Source organism: Heterocephalus glaber, unplaced genomic scaffold, assembly GCF_053883595.1.
Source record: "Heterocephalus glaber isolate CG9 unplaced genomic scaffold, H.glaber_assembly_v1.0 deba00000901, whole genome shotgun sequence".
Lineage (NCBI taxonomy): Eukaryota > Metazoa > Chordata > Mammalia > Rodentia > Bathyergidae > Heterocephalus > Heterocephalus glaber.
The window spans coordinates 11,046,751-11,067,284 of record NW_028258171.1 but is presented as its reverse complement, the minus strand read 5'-3'; the positions used below and the strand labels follow the sequence as shown (position 1 = coordinate 11,067,284).

The 20,534-nt window shown below is 40.2% G+C and overlaps 1 long non-coding RNA gene across 16 annotated transcripts in view; it reads left to right on the top strand.

Moving 5' to 3' along the window:
- The window catches only part of LOC147828824 (uncharacterized), a 557,189-nt gene that overhangs the window by 195,862 nt on the left and 340,793 nt on the right, over positions 1–20,534 (top strand). For 2 of the 16 annotated variants that reach the window (XR_015450084.1, XR_015450080.1), the window contains one exon: positions 11,978–12,072. The exons of the other annotated variants lie outside the window; for them this stretch is intronic. This is a non-coding gene — a long non-coding RNA (uncharacterized LOC147828824). The remainder of the gene's footprint in view (positions 1–11,977; positions 12,073–20,534) is intronic. 16 annotated transcript variants of the gene reach the window in all.

Sequence of the window (20,534 nt, the reverse complement as noted above, 5' to 3'; positions counted from 1 at the left end):
TCCTTCTAGAATGCTCCGTGGAAAGGGCCAAGAGTGGGTCCAGTTCTCTCAGCAAGGAGGTAGACACAGAGGCAAGATTGATTGTGTGATTGGGTAATGCATTTTAGGCACAATTTCTTTCAATATGTCCTGCAACATTGAACTAGACTAACTTTTCTATCATGTTTCCAATTAGAATACTGTTCTCAACCAAACATTAGTGTGGAATAGTTTTAAATTACGATGCATGATTCACACTGATTTAATATTCACAAAATTCTCACCATTTTAATATGCTCTGGAATTGGAGGTTGATTGGGAGTCATTTCATGAGTGGAGAAGGGCAATTTAAAATTGTTAGAACATTTCACATATCTTAGCACTTGGTTTGGAATGGTTTGGTGCCTGCTTAATATAGAAGAATCTGAAATTTCTGGGGAATGAAATTTCAGTCAAGGGCTCTGCTTCTGAGAGGAACTCTCTGACAAACAGGCAGCAGGTTTCCTCATCACTCTCCCTCTGGGACATCTCTGGCCCTCCCTTTTACTGTGTTTGAATATTTTGTGCACATTTCCAGCCCACATTTAACTAGGCTTAGAGTTCAACCACTCCTCGGTGATCCAATCTCAGTTTCATACCTCAATTTCCCCTTGCTTTTCTGTTCTTCCAGAAACAGAAAATGTTTGGGCAAAAAACAAACTCCATTTCCCCAAATGCTGGATAATTATATATTCTTCTGAAAATGTGATGTAATATGTCAAGCACAAGTAATACAGAATTTTTTACACAGCACCTGAGAATCACAGTGTGGGCCAGTTTGTCAGGTTTTCTTTGGCCATGAAATATTTTGATTTCTGTTTTATCCAATGTCTTTAAGACTTACATTTAGCTCTCTCCTGTGTAATTGGTCACTTCCCATGTACCTGAATGCTAAGGGAGAGGGTTGGCCTTTGAGATATGAATCCCTAGCTTAAAAATTACCCCCTTGTCATCTTATTTCTGCTTGGTATGTTAAGGCATTTCCAGATCACTGGTAGAGGCATTTCCACCTTTAGAAAGGTTATAAAATAGACAAGGATGATGCTTTTGAGGTGTTTCCCTCCCTTGTGTTTTTCTTGCCCTCCATTCCTGATGGTCCCTGTAACCAAATGACCACTACTTCAACATAGCCTCTTGTTTTTCAAATACCTCGCTCCATCTTCTCTGCCCTGGGAACTACCATCTCAGTCTTTTCTATACTCACTTTCTGGGGCTCAGTTACCTGTCGATGAATGCTAAAGGTTTAAGCAATACCCTGGCCCAGCCCACATGTTCATTTTTAACCATCCTTTGAAAGCAAGGAATTAAGGTCTAGGAATGACCTTGGTCCTGGTAGCACATAGTCCAGTTGCACAGGAAAAGGCAGATAATTCTTATGTCTTTGACAATTTTGAGGATAAGCTTTACCTCCACCTATCCTTCAGTGCTGGTCTTGAATAAGGCCTTCAGGGAACACTTGTGTTCTTTTGCTTATTGAAGGACAAATTATGGAGTACATTTTATTTCCAAAAAATGCTGTAATAGGGTAGATACATATTGTTTATTAACTTGTTTCAAAGGCAGTTTAAGAACGCTCAAGTCTGATTAAATGATTCAGAAATGATGTTTCTGCAGAAAAAAATCTCAGTCCATTAATTTTTAAAATCTTTACCCTGTCCCCTATCTTCTAAGCTGCAATGCTCTTTATTATTTTATTATTTATTTATTTTCCAAAAAGATGTTTTGAAGTTTCTGAATTTTCCTCTTGGGTACATTTCATTCCTATTTCAGTCCCTCAGCACTATTTTTCACATGCTTAGCATTTAGAAATGCTAAATGTCTTCCCTGGGATTGTAATTTTTATTCCCGATTAACTGATGAGTTCCAATAAAATATTGAGCATGCGATTGTGATTAAAATGTACAACTTCTAAAGACATTTATATTAAAGCAACTCTTCCTCCTAAAAAACAATTGTGATGTGTTTCATGTTATATATTCTTCATAATTGTCCATATACAGGATATGTATAGTGATTTCTCATTAAATCCCAGGAATATATCTCAAGAGGCAAAGCAGTGTGCATAGGGCCTTGCTGTGAATTAGGAAGATGCTAGTGGAATAGACAGCCCCTGATTGTACCTTGTTCTGAGTCACATTGTTCAGAAACCACATCTAATGGTCTTAGAAATGATCTCATATGGGCACAAACCATGGCTATACAACAGAAGTGAAATGGAACATTTGTATTATTCATATTAAAAGGCATTCTATCAATGAGAAAGAATTTTAGGGATGTATTTGTCCAGATTAGTTACAACACATTAAACTGTGTTTTAAAAACTTCTGAAAGAATGGGGCGATCCAGAAGTCCAGAGGTTGATGAGATAGTTAGGGACCACCAGTGAGGGATGGAAGGCTAGGACAACAAAGCAAACTTCTGGGTACAACAAACCACTGCCCTTTGTAGTATGTCATATTTCAACAGATCCATCACGAGACACTAGGTTCCCGCTTGCTTTGCTGCATATGACACCTCTGATGTGTGGGTTGTAAAAACAGTTGCCTGGGTTATTTCCCAGGCACATGAAGGCCACTTGTGCAGAAAATTCTGACTCTTCACTTGGGCCTGCAGATGTCCAATAGGTGATTAAAATGGGATAAAAGACTTGGTATCTTTGTCTTTGTATCATATCTCTCCCTTTTGCTGTCTCAAGTCTTAAATCATTTCTACTCAGCTCTGTGTATAGACATGCTGATCATTTAAAAAATATTTTGTCCAAGGGTTAATTTGGTCTCTTGCCCTTTGGAGCTAATATATATTTTTCCTATCCTTTTCTCCTACTTTGTCCTTTTTGCAGCAGCACAAGCCCTGAAAATCCTTTGGCCCTATCATAATCTAGGACATTTATACAGGATGGCGACACCAGCTATAAGAGTAACTCAGTTCCTGAGTGAAGTTGACCACCTGCTAATCCACTGAGTACACAGCCAGAATGCTTTGTGCAGGATGATGTTGCCAGACACATGAAAATTCAATAGGGACAAGTGCACTGTGACCATCTGGTGATTCAAGTCCATCACAAGAAGAAATATTTTATGAAAACATGCCCCCAGCCAATGGAAATTATCAGGCTTTAGCCTACCCCAAGAAATCAATGAAAATCTGTTGCTCTCCTTATTCTGTGAGTAGCAGCTGGGTTATTCGCTCTTGAGAAATTGCTGGGTCCCTTCAGCTGAGGCTCCAACTCAATGAATGACAGCTGCCCTCAAAGCTTTGGCTGTGCAGGAGTTCATGTACTTGCAATATTTGGCCTAGTCTAGTTTCTACTCTCTTTGGGTCAAAAGATCCAATCACCTGGAGAATGCGATGCCAGGAGCTGACCCGGTTTTCGGTGATATGGGACAGAAAGGCTTCTGGAGGCTTTTGGGGAACACAAAGGTGAGCTCATGCCAGTTTAGGTGAAGCTGTGGAGAAGACCAAGGGTTGGAGTGGGTGCTGAAATGAAGACAAATGAGGGAAAACATGGTGCATGCTTGCTTTGAAAGGAGAAGAGAAGGAGAACCATGGTGGGGAGGAGGAGGCGGCAGTGAGACTCAGGGAGGACTGAGTGTGAGTGTGTGCTAAGCATTCCACACCAGGCCACCTTTATCCCCACAGCATCTGTGATGGACAGGTATCATTGCTCCAGTTCACACCTGGGGTAACTGGGATATAAGGAGAGGTTAATAACTGCTAGGACAATTAGTTCAGAACTGTAATTCTGACCTGATTTAAAGGCTCTGCTTTATGACCTATAATTTTTAGTCTATGATCTGCTGATTAGTGGGAAGTGTCCTGGAGAGATTTCCCTTCCTTAACTTGATCAATTTTCCAAAGGATGCTTTTCTCTCTTTCCTGTTTTTGCCTTGAGATGTCACACTCAAAGACCGGGTCTTCTTACCTATCAACTCTTCCTGGGCACTTCCCTGATTTCCTCTCATTATGATGTAGGTTTCAGATTCCTGTGTTGTTCCTCATTTTGATTCCAGGGAGAGGAGTCACCAGACGCTGGCAGCCTCCACTTGGCAGAGGCTCTGAGCAGCTTCCAGAGAAAGACAGCTTCACAAACAGCAGTCATTCCCCTGGAGGTGCAGGGAAGTCCAACCTGTGTCATCCCATGACTAGCTGTGACTTTCCCTACAGCTGCTCTCTCCTCACTCACACTGTGGCTTCCTCTTTGGGCTGGTGCCATGGAAAGCCAGCTTGCACTTGCAGCTATTGATGGGCAAGGCGATTGATGGGTGAGGTTGGGCAGACAGAGTGGACTCAGCCAGTCTGGCTCCACTGCCACCGGCTCTCCACTGCCACCAGTATCCTGTCATCAGAGATCATGAGAGGAAAGGAGGGACACAGAGAGCAACCAATGTCCTAACCAATTCTGGTCTTGTCATTTCTCTGATTAGGATATTGCTTGGAAACGGTCAATAGGGGATGGACATGTCTAGGGTGTTTGTGTTTTCCCAAGGGGATGGTTTCAATACTTCACTATGAGTTTTCATTCTCTTCAAGTGCTAACATCCATGGGCTTTGGTCTTTGTGGCTGTAGGAGTATCAGGGTAGGGCCTGAGATGTGTTTCTGTATCCACAGTGTTTGAGGCGTTGTCAGACACATCTAGGAGGCAGAGAGGAGAGTAAATATTTGTTGAGTGAATGAATCAATAATTAATGGCAAACATCACTCATTGGGATTTATTGAGAAGTGTTCTTAGGAAAAAAAGACCCGTAAAAGAATAGTGGGGGAGTTGGATAGGGAAGAAAGGAAGCTGTGCAAATGTACAAAAGCAAGCTAGGTCCCACAGTGGCTGTCTTTGGCTCAGCCACACGGAGTAGTCTGGAGACAATATTGATCACACCTCAGAGCTGTCCAGAGTGGGAGTGATGTTGCTGAGGTATTTATACCTGGCACCATCTGGCATTGATTAAGAGCTGCCCCCAGGGGCATAAATTCTCTTGTGCTCCAGCTCTCCATTTGTGGTGGCAGAGTTGCTCCCATAGCCCAAGAGTACTGCTGGGAAGGAACCAAGGCACTGGCTGTGGGGAATAAAAGTGTGCTATGGCTCTGTGTGCTTTCTTTGTGATGGTCATTTTTTCTGGGGTAAGATGGAAACTCAGTGTTGTTTTAATTTGCATTTCTTTAATGGCTACTGAAGTTGAGCATTTCTTCATGTATTCATTGGCCATTTGTACTTCTGTGAAGTGTATTCATTTTACTTGCTCATTTTTTGACTGAGTCTTTTAGTTTTTGAGGATCTAATTTGTTTGTGTTCTTTATATACTCTAGGTATTAGTAAAAAAGTTAAAACTAGCAATTCCACTCTATCTTGCTATTCCCCTTTTAGATATTTTCCCAAAAGAGTTAAAGACGTCATATGATTGTGAAATATGCACACTCATGTTTGTAGCAGCACAATTCATAATAGCTAAATCTTGGAAGAAGCCTGTATCCATTGGCAGAAGAATGGGTAGAGAAAATTTGGTATTCATGAAAAATGCAGTACTACTGTGCCCTAAAGAAAGATACACTTGCATCATTTGTAGGAAAATGGATGCACCTTGAAACTATTATGTTACATGAAATAAATCAGACGCACAAGCTTAACTATAACATGGTTCCTCAAATTTATTTACGTTTCTCATATAAATAAAGAGCAAGATAAAAGATAGATAATGAAAGGTGGGCAGATAGACCTTAGGAAGGTGGAAGATCAATAGATGGAAGGAGGGAGAAGGGAAGGGAAAGGTGATGGAAAAAAGGAATTAAGATGTGTTACGTACATGTACCAACTCCACCCAAGGAATCTAAACATTATGTACTGCAAATATACATTGCTAATAAAAAAAAGGCCTGGTGCTTTGGTATACTGATAACTGCTTCACCACCACTGGGGACAGCTGGATCCTAGAGTTACAGAATCCTAAATAGAACATGACTGGATCCTGCAGGTTACATTTGAAACACACTGGGGCTTGAGAAGTGCTGTGGGTGGGGTGCTGGCAGTAGTTACAGGGCAAGGTTTAGAGTACTTCAAACTTTGAGAAACTCCTGTGAACTTTTTTGTATAGGTAAGAAATATGCTCAGTGTGAACCTCCTCCTGGAGGTGTTAGAAGAGGGGTTGATGCCTTAAAAACAGTGACAGTAATGTCTTAGTTACTTTTCTTGTTGCTGAAACAAAATACCCAACACCTACAAGTTAAAGGAGGAAAGGTTTATTTTGGCTCACAATTTGTAGAGGTTTCAGTCCATAGTTGGCTGGCTCCAAGGCAGACCGACATGGCAGAGGGGCATGACAGAGGAGAAACAGCTCATGGCATGGTGGCAGGAAGCATTGATCTGAAGCAGCATTCTTTCTTCTCTCTTTACCCCATCCAAGCTACAAGCCTATTGGTTGGTGCCACCCACATCCAGGTGGGTCTTCCCATTATCCACACCCAGAACTATGCTAAGCCAGTCAGCAGTCTAATCCAGTTATCACACCTTTAATCCAGTATTACACACCTATTCACACCTATTATCCAACCACCTCCCCAGAACCCCACCAACAGAGAGCATGAAGCTTTGGGGAGACCTCTAGAGAGAAACCATAACAAGTAACAACAAAGTTCTCATTCTTGAAATTTGCGACCAGCAGGAAACCAGTGTTTAGGTATTAAGAAACAGAATTCTAATATAGCAAGGCTTTCATGTGCCTAGACCTTAAACTTTTCTTTTGTTTTGTTATTTTGAGACAGGGTCTTGCTGTATAGCTCAGGCTGGCTACATAGCCCAGATTGGCCTCAAATTTATGGCAATCTTTCTGCTGCAGCCCCCTGAGTGCCACCATACCTGGCTCATAGGCGCTTTACAAAGGCTGACCCACTCAATCCTCCCAGTACCCTTGAGGTGTGCAGTTTTATAATCACCACTTCCATTTTACAGATGAGAAAGTAAACACAGAGGGACAATTTGCTGTAGTCACCCACTATGTGGTAGAACCCGGAATGATGTCAGGTAGTCTGGCCCTAAGTGATTTTTAGCCACTATTTTCTATCACCCTTTGGAGGGTGGTGGCTTCTAGGGACCTCTCCTAGAATGCCTAACATACACAGTGCTAATACATAAAACCAGCCTTGAATTTTACTGCCTTTCTCTTAAATGGCTTAATTTCAGGAGGTATTGTTCCAAATTAAATATTCACAAAAGTCTCTGAGACAGAATATCATTCAAGGCTGAGGTGACACTGATGCAGTTGTTTCTGGAACCTCTTTGCACTGTGGCTGCGTGGGGTCAGATGCTTGTGGCAGCTGATGTGGGCAGAAAGGATGGGGCTTCAGGCCTTGGAGGCTCCCAGGGGAAGCAGTTGGGAGAGGAAGGCTCCCTCACCCGCCCTTCTTGCTGGTGCTCAGACCCAGCTTCCAGGCCCATTCCCCAGGGCATAGAATGCTGATGCAGATGTTTTCCAAGACCCCAGGGAAAGGGCCTCTGAATGTGTCAGCTCCAGTGATTTCTTCCTGGCTGGGGTTGTCTCACAGTTGGCTGGGTTCTGGGAGCCTAACCCAACTAATACAGGGGAGGGAGCAGAGCAGCACTGCTGCACAGGCTGAAGGGGTGGTGGGGGAGCTTCTCCTGTCACCTTTGGCTTAATTAAGGTGGCGGGAGGAGGACTGTCTTCATGGAAATGCCATGAGTGTTCGAGGGATTTTTGAAGTAGGCAGCTCATTTGCGGCATTAGGAGGAGCGATTTCATTCCATTGAGCAAATAGGCAAGGAGATGAAGAGCAGGGTGACTTTTAATTTCACTTTAAGGAGATTATGGAAAGCAATATGGTAATGATCCCTGAGAGGCAGCAGCAGGCCAGTGGACTCATTTGTAATGCCAGTGACTCTTGCTTAAATTTAAATCATATTATTTGTCTCTCTTCTTTCACCAGTAGGTTGTGCAGTCTTGATCTCAACCCATTGCCTCATTTGCTCCATGAGGAAGATGGAATTATTTCACTTCCCGGTGACCTATCTCAGGGGATTTATCTGAGGAAGGAACTGGGAAGCCTTCCTCCATGAGCAGTTCCTGAATTCTTGCAAAGATGCCAAGATGTGGCCTTTGCCTGTGGGACAATCCTGGCCCGGGCTTGCCCACCAGTTTGACTTTGAAGACAGACATTGAGTTGTATTCATTTCCTTTAGGATGGGGAAGATCCTGGTGATGCCTTGAATTGGGAGGAAATGTTCTGCTGCCCAAATATCTTTCTAACTTTCTGTCAGTTCTCTCTCTCTCTCTCTCTCTCTCACACACACACACACACACACACACACACACACACACACACCCCTTGTTTTCTTAAGTTCCCCCAAAAGGGGAGAGAAAAAAGCAAGGCCTTTGATTTTACTATTTTCTTTCCTTAGCTCTTGCCGCATAAGGGTTTTACTCCTTGTTTTCTTTAACTCCAACGTTACTTGATGAAGGCTAATGTAGCATATTCATGTAAAGCTAGGTTCTGTAGACTTATCTCATCATGAATTTCCCCCTTCCCTGAAGTGATAAAATAAATGGGGGCCATCACACAGATTTCTCAGATTCCTCTCTGTTGTTGGCAGAAAAACAGATGACACATGAAGTCCAACAAGGAAAAGAAAGACCAATTTAAAACAAAGTAAATTTAATATAAAGAATGGTCATTCTGGGCAAGGGAGAGCAGAGTAGTCAAATAGAAAATGTCAAGTACTATGGAAACAAAGCTGCTGCCATTCATATTTGGAGAGACAAAGGGAGAAAGCGATGCTATTGGTGCCCATGTGTTGGGGCCACTGTAGCTGTCTATTCGGTGGGAGTTGGGGCACAGGAGGAGGCATATTCTCTGCTACAGGTGCTTCCTAATGCAGAGTGAGTGAGGCAGATACACTGGGATGTCTCTTTTCTGTCTTCTTGTTTGTCTGCCTAACAAGAGCACTAACTGGGTTTGGCTAAATCCATCTAGAAGCCAGCTGATAAAGGAGCATGGGAAATAGTTTGCAGGACTTGATCTGTCCGCATTACAGGGGAAGGCTGGGCAGAATTTAGGAGCAAAGGAATCCAGTGCACAGTGCCAGTGTGGGCCTCTCAGTTGTGTCTCCCCAAGTCCCTGAGCAGTTCCAGCTCTCTGGACCATGTGTATGCTCACCTGTGTATTTGGCAAACACCATAAATGGCTGTGTGTGGTCTTCTTCGTTGCCTGTTTAGAGAAGTTACAGAGCCCGTCACTGTCTTGGTCATCTTCTGTGACTTTCATGCTTGGTTCCTGTTTGCTGTTGTTTTCCACACTGGCTCCACATCTTCCTGCTAATTTTGGATATACATTTCCTACTAACTAGCTCAGATCTGGTCTGCCAATCCACAGACGGTTCCATTTCATCTTAACTAATTTGGCCCTGATTTCTCTCTGCACTTCCTTATCCCCTCCTTGGTCATTAGGAATCATTTTCTTTGATAAGAAAATTGAGATGGTGGGCATAATTTATTAGCTAACATGGCTATATTAGAATTTGATATTAATGAAGATACAGTGGTAAAGCTGGGATTCTAGTTCCTGTTAAATCCAAACTCATGCACTGCATTGACACTGAATGGCAGTAAACTACCATTCATTAAACTCACCAAGCTTATATTATTCTCTGTAGAGACAGCTGGAAAATTATCCTTGGGTGCCACAACACTAATTTTAATTTTAAAGAAATGAGCCATGAACTGCTGAAAATAATAATTCTCAATGATGACACCTGAGAGGCTGTTGTGGGTATCAACTAATATATTAATTTTATTTCTGGCTTCCAAGCTGCAGAAATCCTCTTGTAGGTTATATAAGAAATGTGTTAAGGCATGGCCCATACAGCTATAAACACAAAAAGGGTTTTGAAATAATGGCTCTCTGTTTTGCTGAACAGGTGGCTGCTGATGTCTTACAGGCTCTTCCCCTTTGGAACAGTGGGGAGTTAGTCCACCAGTTGTCTGTCTCTTTGATAAGGGCATCACAATGAAAGTGCTAATATTCATGTTTTAGGAAAATCACATTTAAAAAATGCTATTCCTACTTTGAAAACTTTCTCTTTTTGTTGACTTGAACAGTCATGCTCTTTGAGACTAAAAGAATGTCTATTTTGCAACCAAAGCAGATACTATATTCTACAGCACCCTAGTGGTCCATGGCTAGCCTCTGAAATAGTTGAAAATGTGAAACCTATAAAGTGAATCATTTCTGAAGTACAAAGGAAAATAAAACATCATTACATTTTAGTTTGAACTTCTTACTACTATGAGCATCACAACCTTTATGTTTATAAATTTTTTTTTTTTGGTACTGGGGATCGAACTTGGGTCCTTGTGCTTGCACAGCAGGAGGTGAAACCACTGAGGTAAATCCCTGGCCCCTATTTTTATAAATTTTATCAGATTTTGCTTTTACTTTTAGGCTCACTTAACATGTTGGAGAGGACTCTTTAAGTGTCATTATTGTGCTAAACCCTCCTTCCAATTCCCACAGCTCCCTGTTCATATATACTGTGGTCTGTACAAGGTCTGAAGAGCGTGGGGCTGGCTCTACACGGTTGCAATTTTAGTGTGTACAACCCGGCTGCTTCAGAATCAGGGAGGTTGAAAATCTTTTAATAACCTGAGTCCTCAAGGCTGAAGGTGAAGAGGCTGAAGTTGCTTATCTCTTAATTATTTAAATTTCCTTCTTTCTGCACCTTGGAAGCAATCTCTGTGGGACTAAGAGTCAAATAACTGAGGTGAATTATTTCTCTTCACAAAGATCAGATAGTTTATTCAGAATCAAGAGGCCATCAAAACTCTGGATGTATTTTAAGCAGGTTCCTTTTGAAATCAGTGTTTTGTCCTCCTGCTCCCCACCTGTGGGTTGCACTATTTTCCTTGAGGAGATGCTATTTTGTGTGGAAATTTTAATTGCTTCAAAAATCATGACTGCAGCTGTAGAGAATCTTATCAGAGTTAGTTTCTTTGATTGCTCTTTGGTCAGCTCTGCAAATAGTTGCAGAAACATTATTAGTTTTCTTCCTGTATGAGGCTAAAATCTAAGCCAAAGCCCAAGATAACCATTCTTAAAAACTTCCCCCAAAGCACAGTTTCTATAGCTTTGAAATTTCCCCTTTTTATAAAAAGAAAACAGACAAAAGGAAGTACTTTGTTGGCATATTAACTCAGCCTAAATCTCTCATGCTATCTTTTATAGCTTCTATAGGTCAGAGTTTTGTGAAATATTTTACAAGTTTCTTGAGAACACAAGTTGTATAACAGTTGTTACTATCCCCAATAGTACTTAGAACAGATGTGAATATAGAATAAATTCTTAGAATTTGTTGATTAATTAAATATCATTTTATAGCAATGATTCAGATTAGTGGAAGTATGTATTACTCAGCTTCCAATTGATGGGACAAAATTCCTGACACTCTAATTTAAAGGTTAAGAACAAGTTTATTTTGGCTCATAATTCTAGTGGGTTCAGTCTTTGGTTGGCTGCCTCCAACGCAGAAACAGGATGGCAAGGGCATAGCAGAGGAAAATTACTTACCCTGTGGCAGCCAGGAAGCAGGGAGAGAGGAGAAAAGGAGGAAACAAGGACAAGAGTTCACTCTTTCAGGTCATGCACATGGTGAACTGCCTCCAAGCAGACTCTACCTCCTAACAGCACATTCTGCTAATGCACTGATGCATGTAATGTTCCCATGGTCCAATCACCTTTCAAAAGACCCACTCTTAACACATGAGACTTTGGGGAGACATTTTAGATCTGAATCATAATAGAGTACCTCATTCTAGGAGGACTCTATTTGTTAGAGTGCTGTAATTATTAAGAAAGAAAAGACAAAGCAAGATAGCTTAGAGAATAATGAGAGTTTTATTGCTCTTGTACCTGAAAAGTTTGTCAAGGGTTCTAGCTCTGTGCTTCTCTCTGCTTTGCTTCCAGTTGGTTTTATAAGAAGGCCTCCAACCTCAATCACTGAATAATTCCAAGTACAATCAAGTCTTCACCACCAGCAATTCAGTTTCACTTGATCAAAGGTAAGAGTCAAGAGCTGGTGTTCTTTAAAAATTCCCTAGGGTATTTGAATGTGCATCCAGGCCTTAGAATCACTGCTCCGAAGAGATGTACTTAGACCACAATGGCCAAGTAATATTTTATCTTTTTGGGATTTGAAATCTTGAATGGAAATACCTAGAAATTGGGTTTGAATCATGCTGATGATATAAATACGACCTCTTAGTTCTCTTGCTGACATCTCTGGATTTATCTTGGTCCCAACTTTTTCCACTTCTTGATCATTCTGTGTCCTATTTAATTCTGTGAGATACATTCGGTCTGTCCACCCACCCACCCATCCATCCACCCATCCACCCATCCATCCATTAAACCATGCATTAAATCATCCATCCATCCAACTACCAATCCATCATTCATTCATCAAACATTTATTCAATACCTAGCTAGTTGATCTCTCTTTCTTGGATTTTATGTAAGGATTTTATAAAACATGTTTTAAAACATTGACTTGGGTAAAATTTTATAACCTGCTGTTAAACCTGTTGTATTGATAATGTCAAATTCTTTTTTATTCTTTGGTCTCACTTTCTTCAGTTTTAAAAAACGACATTTGCTGTTTGGTTTTGCATTTTGCCCTACAGTTACTCAGTTTTTTTCCTGCTATAGTATTAGCTTCTCCAAATCTAGAGCCAGTTTGGAAGTGATTGCCAGCAAAACCTCTCAAGCCAGACGGGGTTTACTCTGGCTCTTCTTATATGATAACTAATTTCTTTTCTAAAATGGCAATTCTTTTAGACCTTTTGGTGGTTATAACAGAATACCATAGACTAAGTGGCTTACAAGCAACAAAAATTTATTTCTAAAAATTCTTAAGGCTGGTAAGTCCAAGATCAAGTTACCAAGAAAGCTGGCATCTGTTGAGGCCACTTCCTGCCCTATAGATGGCTTTTCTGCTGCTGTGTTTTCATGTGGCAGCAGGATGGAGGGAGCTCTCTTTTGTCAGGCACTAATCCTGTCCTTGAGGGCTCTAACCAGTCAGCTCCCAAAGGACCCAGCTCCCAACACCGCCTCTTGATGGTTAGGATTTTAATATATGAATTTTAAGGTGCACAAACTTTCAGTAATAATAAAAATGCTCATCAGTTTCTGTGCCAATGAATCATTTGATGATGATGAATAATGACAATTAGTAAATAATTATCACAATTAGTAATCTATGTAAAAACATCTAGCATTTTCTTATTGTAAATACTCAGTGAGTGATAGCAAGTTTGGTATAATCATCAGGCATTTCTGACCCTTAGAGCAAGGGTATGCATTGTTTCTATAAAGGGTCATTTAGTTTCTATGGCAACTACTCACTGCTGCTATTGTAGTGTGAACCATGTGCAAGCAAATGGGTGTGGTTGTGGCACAATACAACTTTTACAGAAACAGTTGGTAGGCAGGCTGGATAAGGCCCATGCTTTATAGTTTGTCAGCATCTGACTTAGAGCAACAGGATTTAGAAGTGTGAATTAATAGAGCTGCAGAGGGAGTCTTTTATTCTTGAAAGTGGTGGCTTATTGAAAACTATAAGAAAACTATTATTTCAGAACTAATAAAATTCAAGGAAGAGGAAGGCTGGATCAGGATTCTAGTTTTTGCAGGGCATTAGGTTATAAAACATAGGCCTCATCAATATGTGTTTATTGTGCTACCCATGAGGTGTAGCAAGGTCCGCAGGGTTCAGTTCTCCCCAAGAAGGGCTCCTTATCTTTTTCTCTAGATATACTTCTTATGACAAGTGTGTGTTGTAATGTCCACAGTGTAACTGGGATTCATGGAAAAAGTAGTCGCAGAGCCAAAGTTTTCTTATGGGAAATCATTTTATAAGGACAAATATTCTTTCTTTGAAGCACTTGTTTAGCTACGTAGAAGCCACTCAGGGGCCATGCCTCGAAAGGAATTCTTTAAGGACCTTCCAGCAGGTAGTTATAGTTTCATTTTTCAGTGCAGTGGAGTGGGGCTGTGCAAGTTTACTCTGCATTTAGAGGGGAAAAATGTGGCACCTTGCTGTCCCATTTATCAGGAGCTTGGCACTTTTGTGGGCAGCAGGGAGACTTGTAAAGAAGACAAATAAAACCACTGGGAACAATAGTGATTCACTCCCAGAGAAGTTCTTGCCCAGCTATATTCTTTCATTTCCCAGAGTGTAAAATCAGTACTGTTTCTTGCAAAACAAGAAAACTAAATTGAAATACCAAAGTGAGAAAGGGAGACGGGGGAGGAAGAGAGAGAGACAGAGATGGACTGGAGGAAAAGTTGTTGAGGGAGAGAGACTACAAAGGGGAAGCAGGCAGAAGGCAGAAGATAAAATTCATCCCCCAAGCTCTTTGCTTTACAGAGAGAGACAGAAAGGAGAGGCAGGCTCTCAGAGAAGAGTTCCTCAGAAGGAAAAGGAAAGGAGAGTTATTGATCTTCAGGTGTGGGACAAAACAGGACTTTGTGCATGGTGGCATTCAAAACTGATTTTCATTATGTAGGGCCGCATCTCACATGGAGGCGGTTTATTTTGCTACTTGGTGTCTCAAGAGAGATGCACAGACAGGTAATGGCATAGGATCACACCTCTAATGTGCCCATGTACGCATCTATCCTGGTTAAAGAGCCAGCACATTGGTAAAATCATGGTCCCCCTGAGGCTCTAAAGTTTGTAAAGTCATATTTATTTGCTATTCATAGCTAATTCTTCTCTCTGGTCATCAGGGCTCACACTGTAAGGAAAATATATAGGATTGAAACTGAAAAGAACTCGTGAAAGTGAGAAACCTTGATTCAGCACAGGGTGGACTAATTCATTTCCTTTCTTTCTCGTCCTGTAACTTCACTTATGGAAGAGTATTTGGTGCTATTTTTGCTTAACCAAAAGAAATTTATTGGGTATTGTCTTCTCTCGCAGATCTTAAAATTTAATGTGAGCAAGCTTTTGACTTTTGGGTATAGAAAGGGGAGTGGGACAGGGTGATGAGAAGGAAGAATTTGCATCAAAACAAGTTAGAGAAATCAGAAATAATCAGAATTGCATTGTCATTCAGGTATGCTTTGAGAGTCCCAAAAAGTTTCTGAGGGCTTTCGATGAAAATTTTTTGGTGGACAATTTTGAAGGTTGGAAAATTTTGTGTATTTATGGAACGGATAGCTCATTAATACTGGTAAAGTTTCATAGACCATAGAACTTGAAAGACATTACTGTAAACCTAAAAAAAGCTAGACTCTAGCGAATAAAATATTTTAATAAAAATTGACCACAGTATATCCTTGGGCTACAGACTTTACTTCTGTAAGAGCTACTGTGTTGCACATTTGATTCTAATCTGTGGCTGAAGTCTGCCTTGAGAGTGGAATGAATTATACAGGAGATACAGAGCAACTCACTTGGGTGTAGCCACTGCAGTTTGTGTCCTCTGTGCCTTGGGGTGTGTCAGAGCCATTTTTATGAGTTGGCAAGAGTTGTTTGGGGCTACAATGACTGATCCTGCTTGGAATTACTGTTATGCACTGAGTAACATTCATAGTCAAAGGGGGGTTGGTAGGGGAGTGACAAGGACCACTGTCATATTTTGGTAAATGGTAAAAGCTCTCAGAAATGGGAAAATAAAAGTGGGTTTGAGTCTTCTCCTCTATATTGTTTCAGAACATTTCAAATTTCTGCTGTGTGCTGTGTGGCCTCATTACAGTACAACAGAATAACCATTCAGGATATTTACCTCATCACCAGTGAAAGGAAGATCAGATCTTTCTTCTGCTTTCCTGTCAACTGTTGGAGAGATGTCTATCTCCTCCTGGAAATGAAATGCACACTCCCTGTGTAGTAATTAACCTCTTCTATGTCATGTAAAATATGGAAGAATTAACTCCTTGGTTCTGGAAATCAGAATTTGTCCAAAAGTACATCCTGAACCTAGCAATAAATTCTTTACTGATTCTGAATCAAGAAGAAGTTACAAACATGGGTCTGATTACAAAAAGGTTGTTGGCAAACCAAATTAATTTCTTTTGAGCTGTGTGGTGATCTTTATAGCATTTGTCCCTGCCTTTTCTTCTGAAGAATATTTGTAGATAAGTGATATTCATGACTGCTGATAAAGATCCTTGTCATATAATCAAAGCATTACCACAAGACATTTTTCTTCATTGATTTGCATATTTTAATTTCTTAAGAAAATCATTCAAGCAGGAGATAGTACTTCATACTTGATTAAAAACTGTGCATGTTTATAATGGGAAGAGTTTTCTACTTTGACTGTTTTGCATTCAAACTTTTATTTATAAATAAAATCTTTGTGGGGGGGAGTAAAATATTCATCCTTATCTCTTCAGTCAGTATGGAGATAATGCTGGTGTTCTCTATTCTTAGAACGCACTCCCATCAGACAAGTGCTTATACTATTATAAAGAAAATGACCCTGTTAGTGCTCCTGGGAAGTCTTTCCTTGGACTCTCCTTTTGGTTTTATCCATCTGCAATGAAGTACCCACTTCACTGAAAAGCTCAAGGTGCCTGTGAGTGGCCAGACCATTCACACTGGCTGACTTCCACCCTGTTGTTGAAAGGTTATGCATTTCTAATAGTGTGGATATTTTTGCTCTACCTTTAGAAACAGAAGTCTCCTCTTCTAGTTACCTACATTAGTCCAGCAACTAAATAGTTACAGAGCTCTTGAACCTGCTCTTTTGGTGCTTCTGAACAAGTAGGTGCTATGATTACAGATATATGTATGTATATATATGCTAGTGAATATAAATCTAGTCATCCTGGGTTCCTACTTCTTCTTCCCATTTGGCCTTAAAGGACTTGAGTATTCCGGGGGAAAATCTGAAAGATGTCCCATCTGATGTACCAATCCTCAAGGTGATGTTTGAGGTAAAGATTAACGGAGATTGAGGAGACATTCATTTTTTTTTGTTATCCTCTTTAAATGGTAAATGGCATAAGAAGATACATAAACCAGCCAAGAATGTGGCATTGGTGGAAAGAAAGCATTGGTGTTAAAATTAATCAAACACAAAAAGCAGGAATAGCTATCCTCTTTGCAGATCAAGTAGATTTCAAACCAACACTGATTAAGAGAGACAAAGAAGGACACTACATCCTTGTAAAGGGAAGAATCCAAGAGGAAGAGATGACAATCATAAATATCTATGCAACAAACACTAGTGCACCCAACTATATAAAACAAATACTAATGGACATGAAAAGCCATATATGCACTAATACAATTGTAGTGGGGGACTTCAACACCCCACTGGCACAAATAGATAGATCAACTAGACTAAAAATAAGTAATAAAATACTAGACCTCAATCGAACTCTTGAACAAATGAACTTAATAGATGTTTACAGAGTCTTCCACCCCACAAAATCAGAATACACATTCTTCTCAGCTGCACATGGGTCATTCTCCAAAATAGACCACATACTCACACATAGAACATGTTTAAGGAAGTGCAAAGGAACTGAAGTTATCCCCTGTATATTATCAGACCATAGTGCGATGAAATTGGAGATCCATAGCAAAAGAAACTCAAAAAATTTCATAAGCATGTGGAAATTGAACAACACACTTCTGAATAACCAATGAGTCACAGAGGAAATTAAAGAAGAAATCAGACAGTTCCTTCAATTAAATGACAACGACAATACAACATATCGGAATCTATGGGACACAATGAAAGCAGTCTTAGGAGGGAAATTCATAGCAGTGAATATCCATATTAGGAAAACAGAACGAGCCCAATTAAACAACCTGATGCTGAACCTCAAGTTTCTAGATAAAGAAGAGCAGGACAACCCCAAAGCTCATGCAAGGGAGGAAATTATAAAGATCAGAGGAGAAATCAATGCAGTGGAGACTAAGAAAACGATACAAAAAAATCAATGAAGCCAAGAGTTGGTTCTTTGAAAGAATCAACAAAATTGATAAACCTTTAGTCAAGCTTGTCAGAAAAATGAAAGAAAAGGCCCAAATCCATGCAATTAGGAATGAAAAGGGTGAAATTACAACAGACCCAGAAGAAATCCAGATGATCTTCAATACCTACTTCCAGAACCTATACGCCAATAAGATGGAGAACACAGAAGAAATGGACAGATTCCTAGATACATATGAATTACCAAAGTTGAATGAAGAAGACTTAAAAATTCTGAACAACCCAATATCAACCAATGAAATTGAAAACGTAGTTAAAAACTTATCACCTAAGAAAAGCTCGGACCCTGATGGCTTCACTGCTGAATTCTACAAGACATTTAGAGAGGAACTGCTGCCGCTACTGTTTAAACTCTTCAGTGAAATGGAAAGGGAAGCAATACGCCCAAATTCATTCCTGGAAGCAAGCATCACCTTGATCCCCAAAGCAGAGAAAGACCCAACCAAAAAAGAGAACTATAGGCCAATCTCACTAATGAACATAGATGCAAAAATCCTTAATAAGATACTGGCAAACAGAATGCAGAAGATCATCAAGAAGATCATACACCCTGATCAAGTGGGATTCATCCCAGGGATGCAGGGATGGTTCAATATATGAAAATCAATCAATGTAATACACTATATCAATAGAGCCAAGGACAAAAACCATATGATTCTCTCCATAGATGCAGAAAAAGCATTTGACAAAATCCAACATGCATTTATGATAAAAACCCTACAAAAAGTTGGAATAGATGGTCTCTACCTCAAACTGATAGAAGCTATCTATGAAAAACCAACAGCCAATATCATACTAAATGATCAAAACTGAAATCCTTCACACTCAAATCAGGAACAGGACAAGGATGTCCACTATCACCACTCTTGTTCAATATAGTCTGGAAACATTAGTCACAGCAATTAGACAAGAGAAAGAAATAAAAGGAATAAAGATAGGAAATGAAGTCAAATTGTCATTATTGGCACATGACATAATACTCTATATGGAAGACCCCAAGAACTCCACCAAAAGTCTTCTAGACTTAATAACCAAAGTCAGTCAAGTAGCTGGTTACAAGGTCAACACACAAAAATCAATAGCTTTCCTCTACACAAATGACAGACTCACTGAGAGAGAAATAGGGCAAATAATTCCTTTCACAATAGCATCCAAAAAACTGAAATACCCAGGAATCAACCTAACAAAAGAAATTAAAGACCTCTTCTCTGAAAACTATGGCACTCTGAAAAGAGAGATTGAAGGTGATATCAGAAAATGGACAGACATCCCCTGCTCCTGGGTAGGAAGGATTAATATAGTGAAAATGGCCATACTTCCAAAACTGCTATATAGACTTAATGCAATTCCAATTGAGATCCCAGCAGCATACTTCATAGACCTTGAGAAAACAATCCAAAAATTCATTTGGAAGAAGAAGAGATCCAGAATAGCAAAAGCAATTCTAGGTAACAGAGACATGGCACAGGTTATCACAATCCCCAACTTCCAACTCTACTGCAAAGCTACTGTGATAAAAACAGCATGGTACTGGCAAAGAAATAGACCTGAGAACCAGTGGAACAGATTAGAAGATGCAGAAACAACGCCAGACACACTCAGCCATCTCATCTTCGATAAAGGAGCCAAATACCCTCACTGGAGGAAGCATAGCCTCTTTAATAAATGGTGCTGGAAAAATTGAGCTTCAACTTGCCAAAGATTAAAACTAGACCTATATCTCTCACCATGCACTAAACTAAAATCAAAATGGATTAAAGATCTAAATATTAAAATAGAAACTCTGAACCAGTTGGAGCAGAGGTTAGGTAGAACCCTTGAAGACATCGGTATTGGAAAAGATTTTATGAACAAAACCTCAGTTGCCCGAGAACTAGCACAAACAATCAACAAGTGGGATCTCTTCTTATTAAAAGGCTTCTGCACAGCAAGAGGAACCACCAGCAGTGTGAAGAGACAACCCACAATGTGGGAAAAAATCTTCACCTGCTCTTCCTCAGACAAAGGTCTACTATCTTGAATCTATAAAGAACTTAAAAAGATCAGACCTCCCAAATTTAAAGACTCAATCCAAAAATGGACATCTGAAATGAACAGACATTTCTCAGACAAAGAAGTAGAAATAGCAAATAAGTACATGAAAAAATGTTCAACATCACTGGTCATTCAAGAGATGCAAATGAAAACAATGCTGAGATTCCACTTCACTCCAGAAAGAATGGATGCTATCATGAAATCAACCAACAACAGATGCTGGCGGGGCTGTGGGGAAAGAGGAACCCTGGTCCACTGCTGGTGGGAGTGTAGACTGGTGCAAGCACTGTGGAAATCAGTATGGAGATACCTCAAAGAACTAGGACTGGAAGTCCCATTTGACCCTGCTATTCCACTGGTGGGGATCTTCCCCAAAGAATTAAAAGAATCATACCACAGTGATAAATGTGCACCCATGTTCATAGCAGCACAGTTTGTGATAGCTAAAACTTGGAAACAGCCCAAGTGCCCATCAA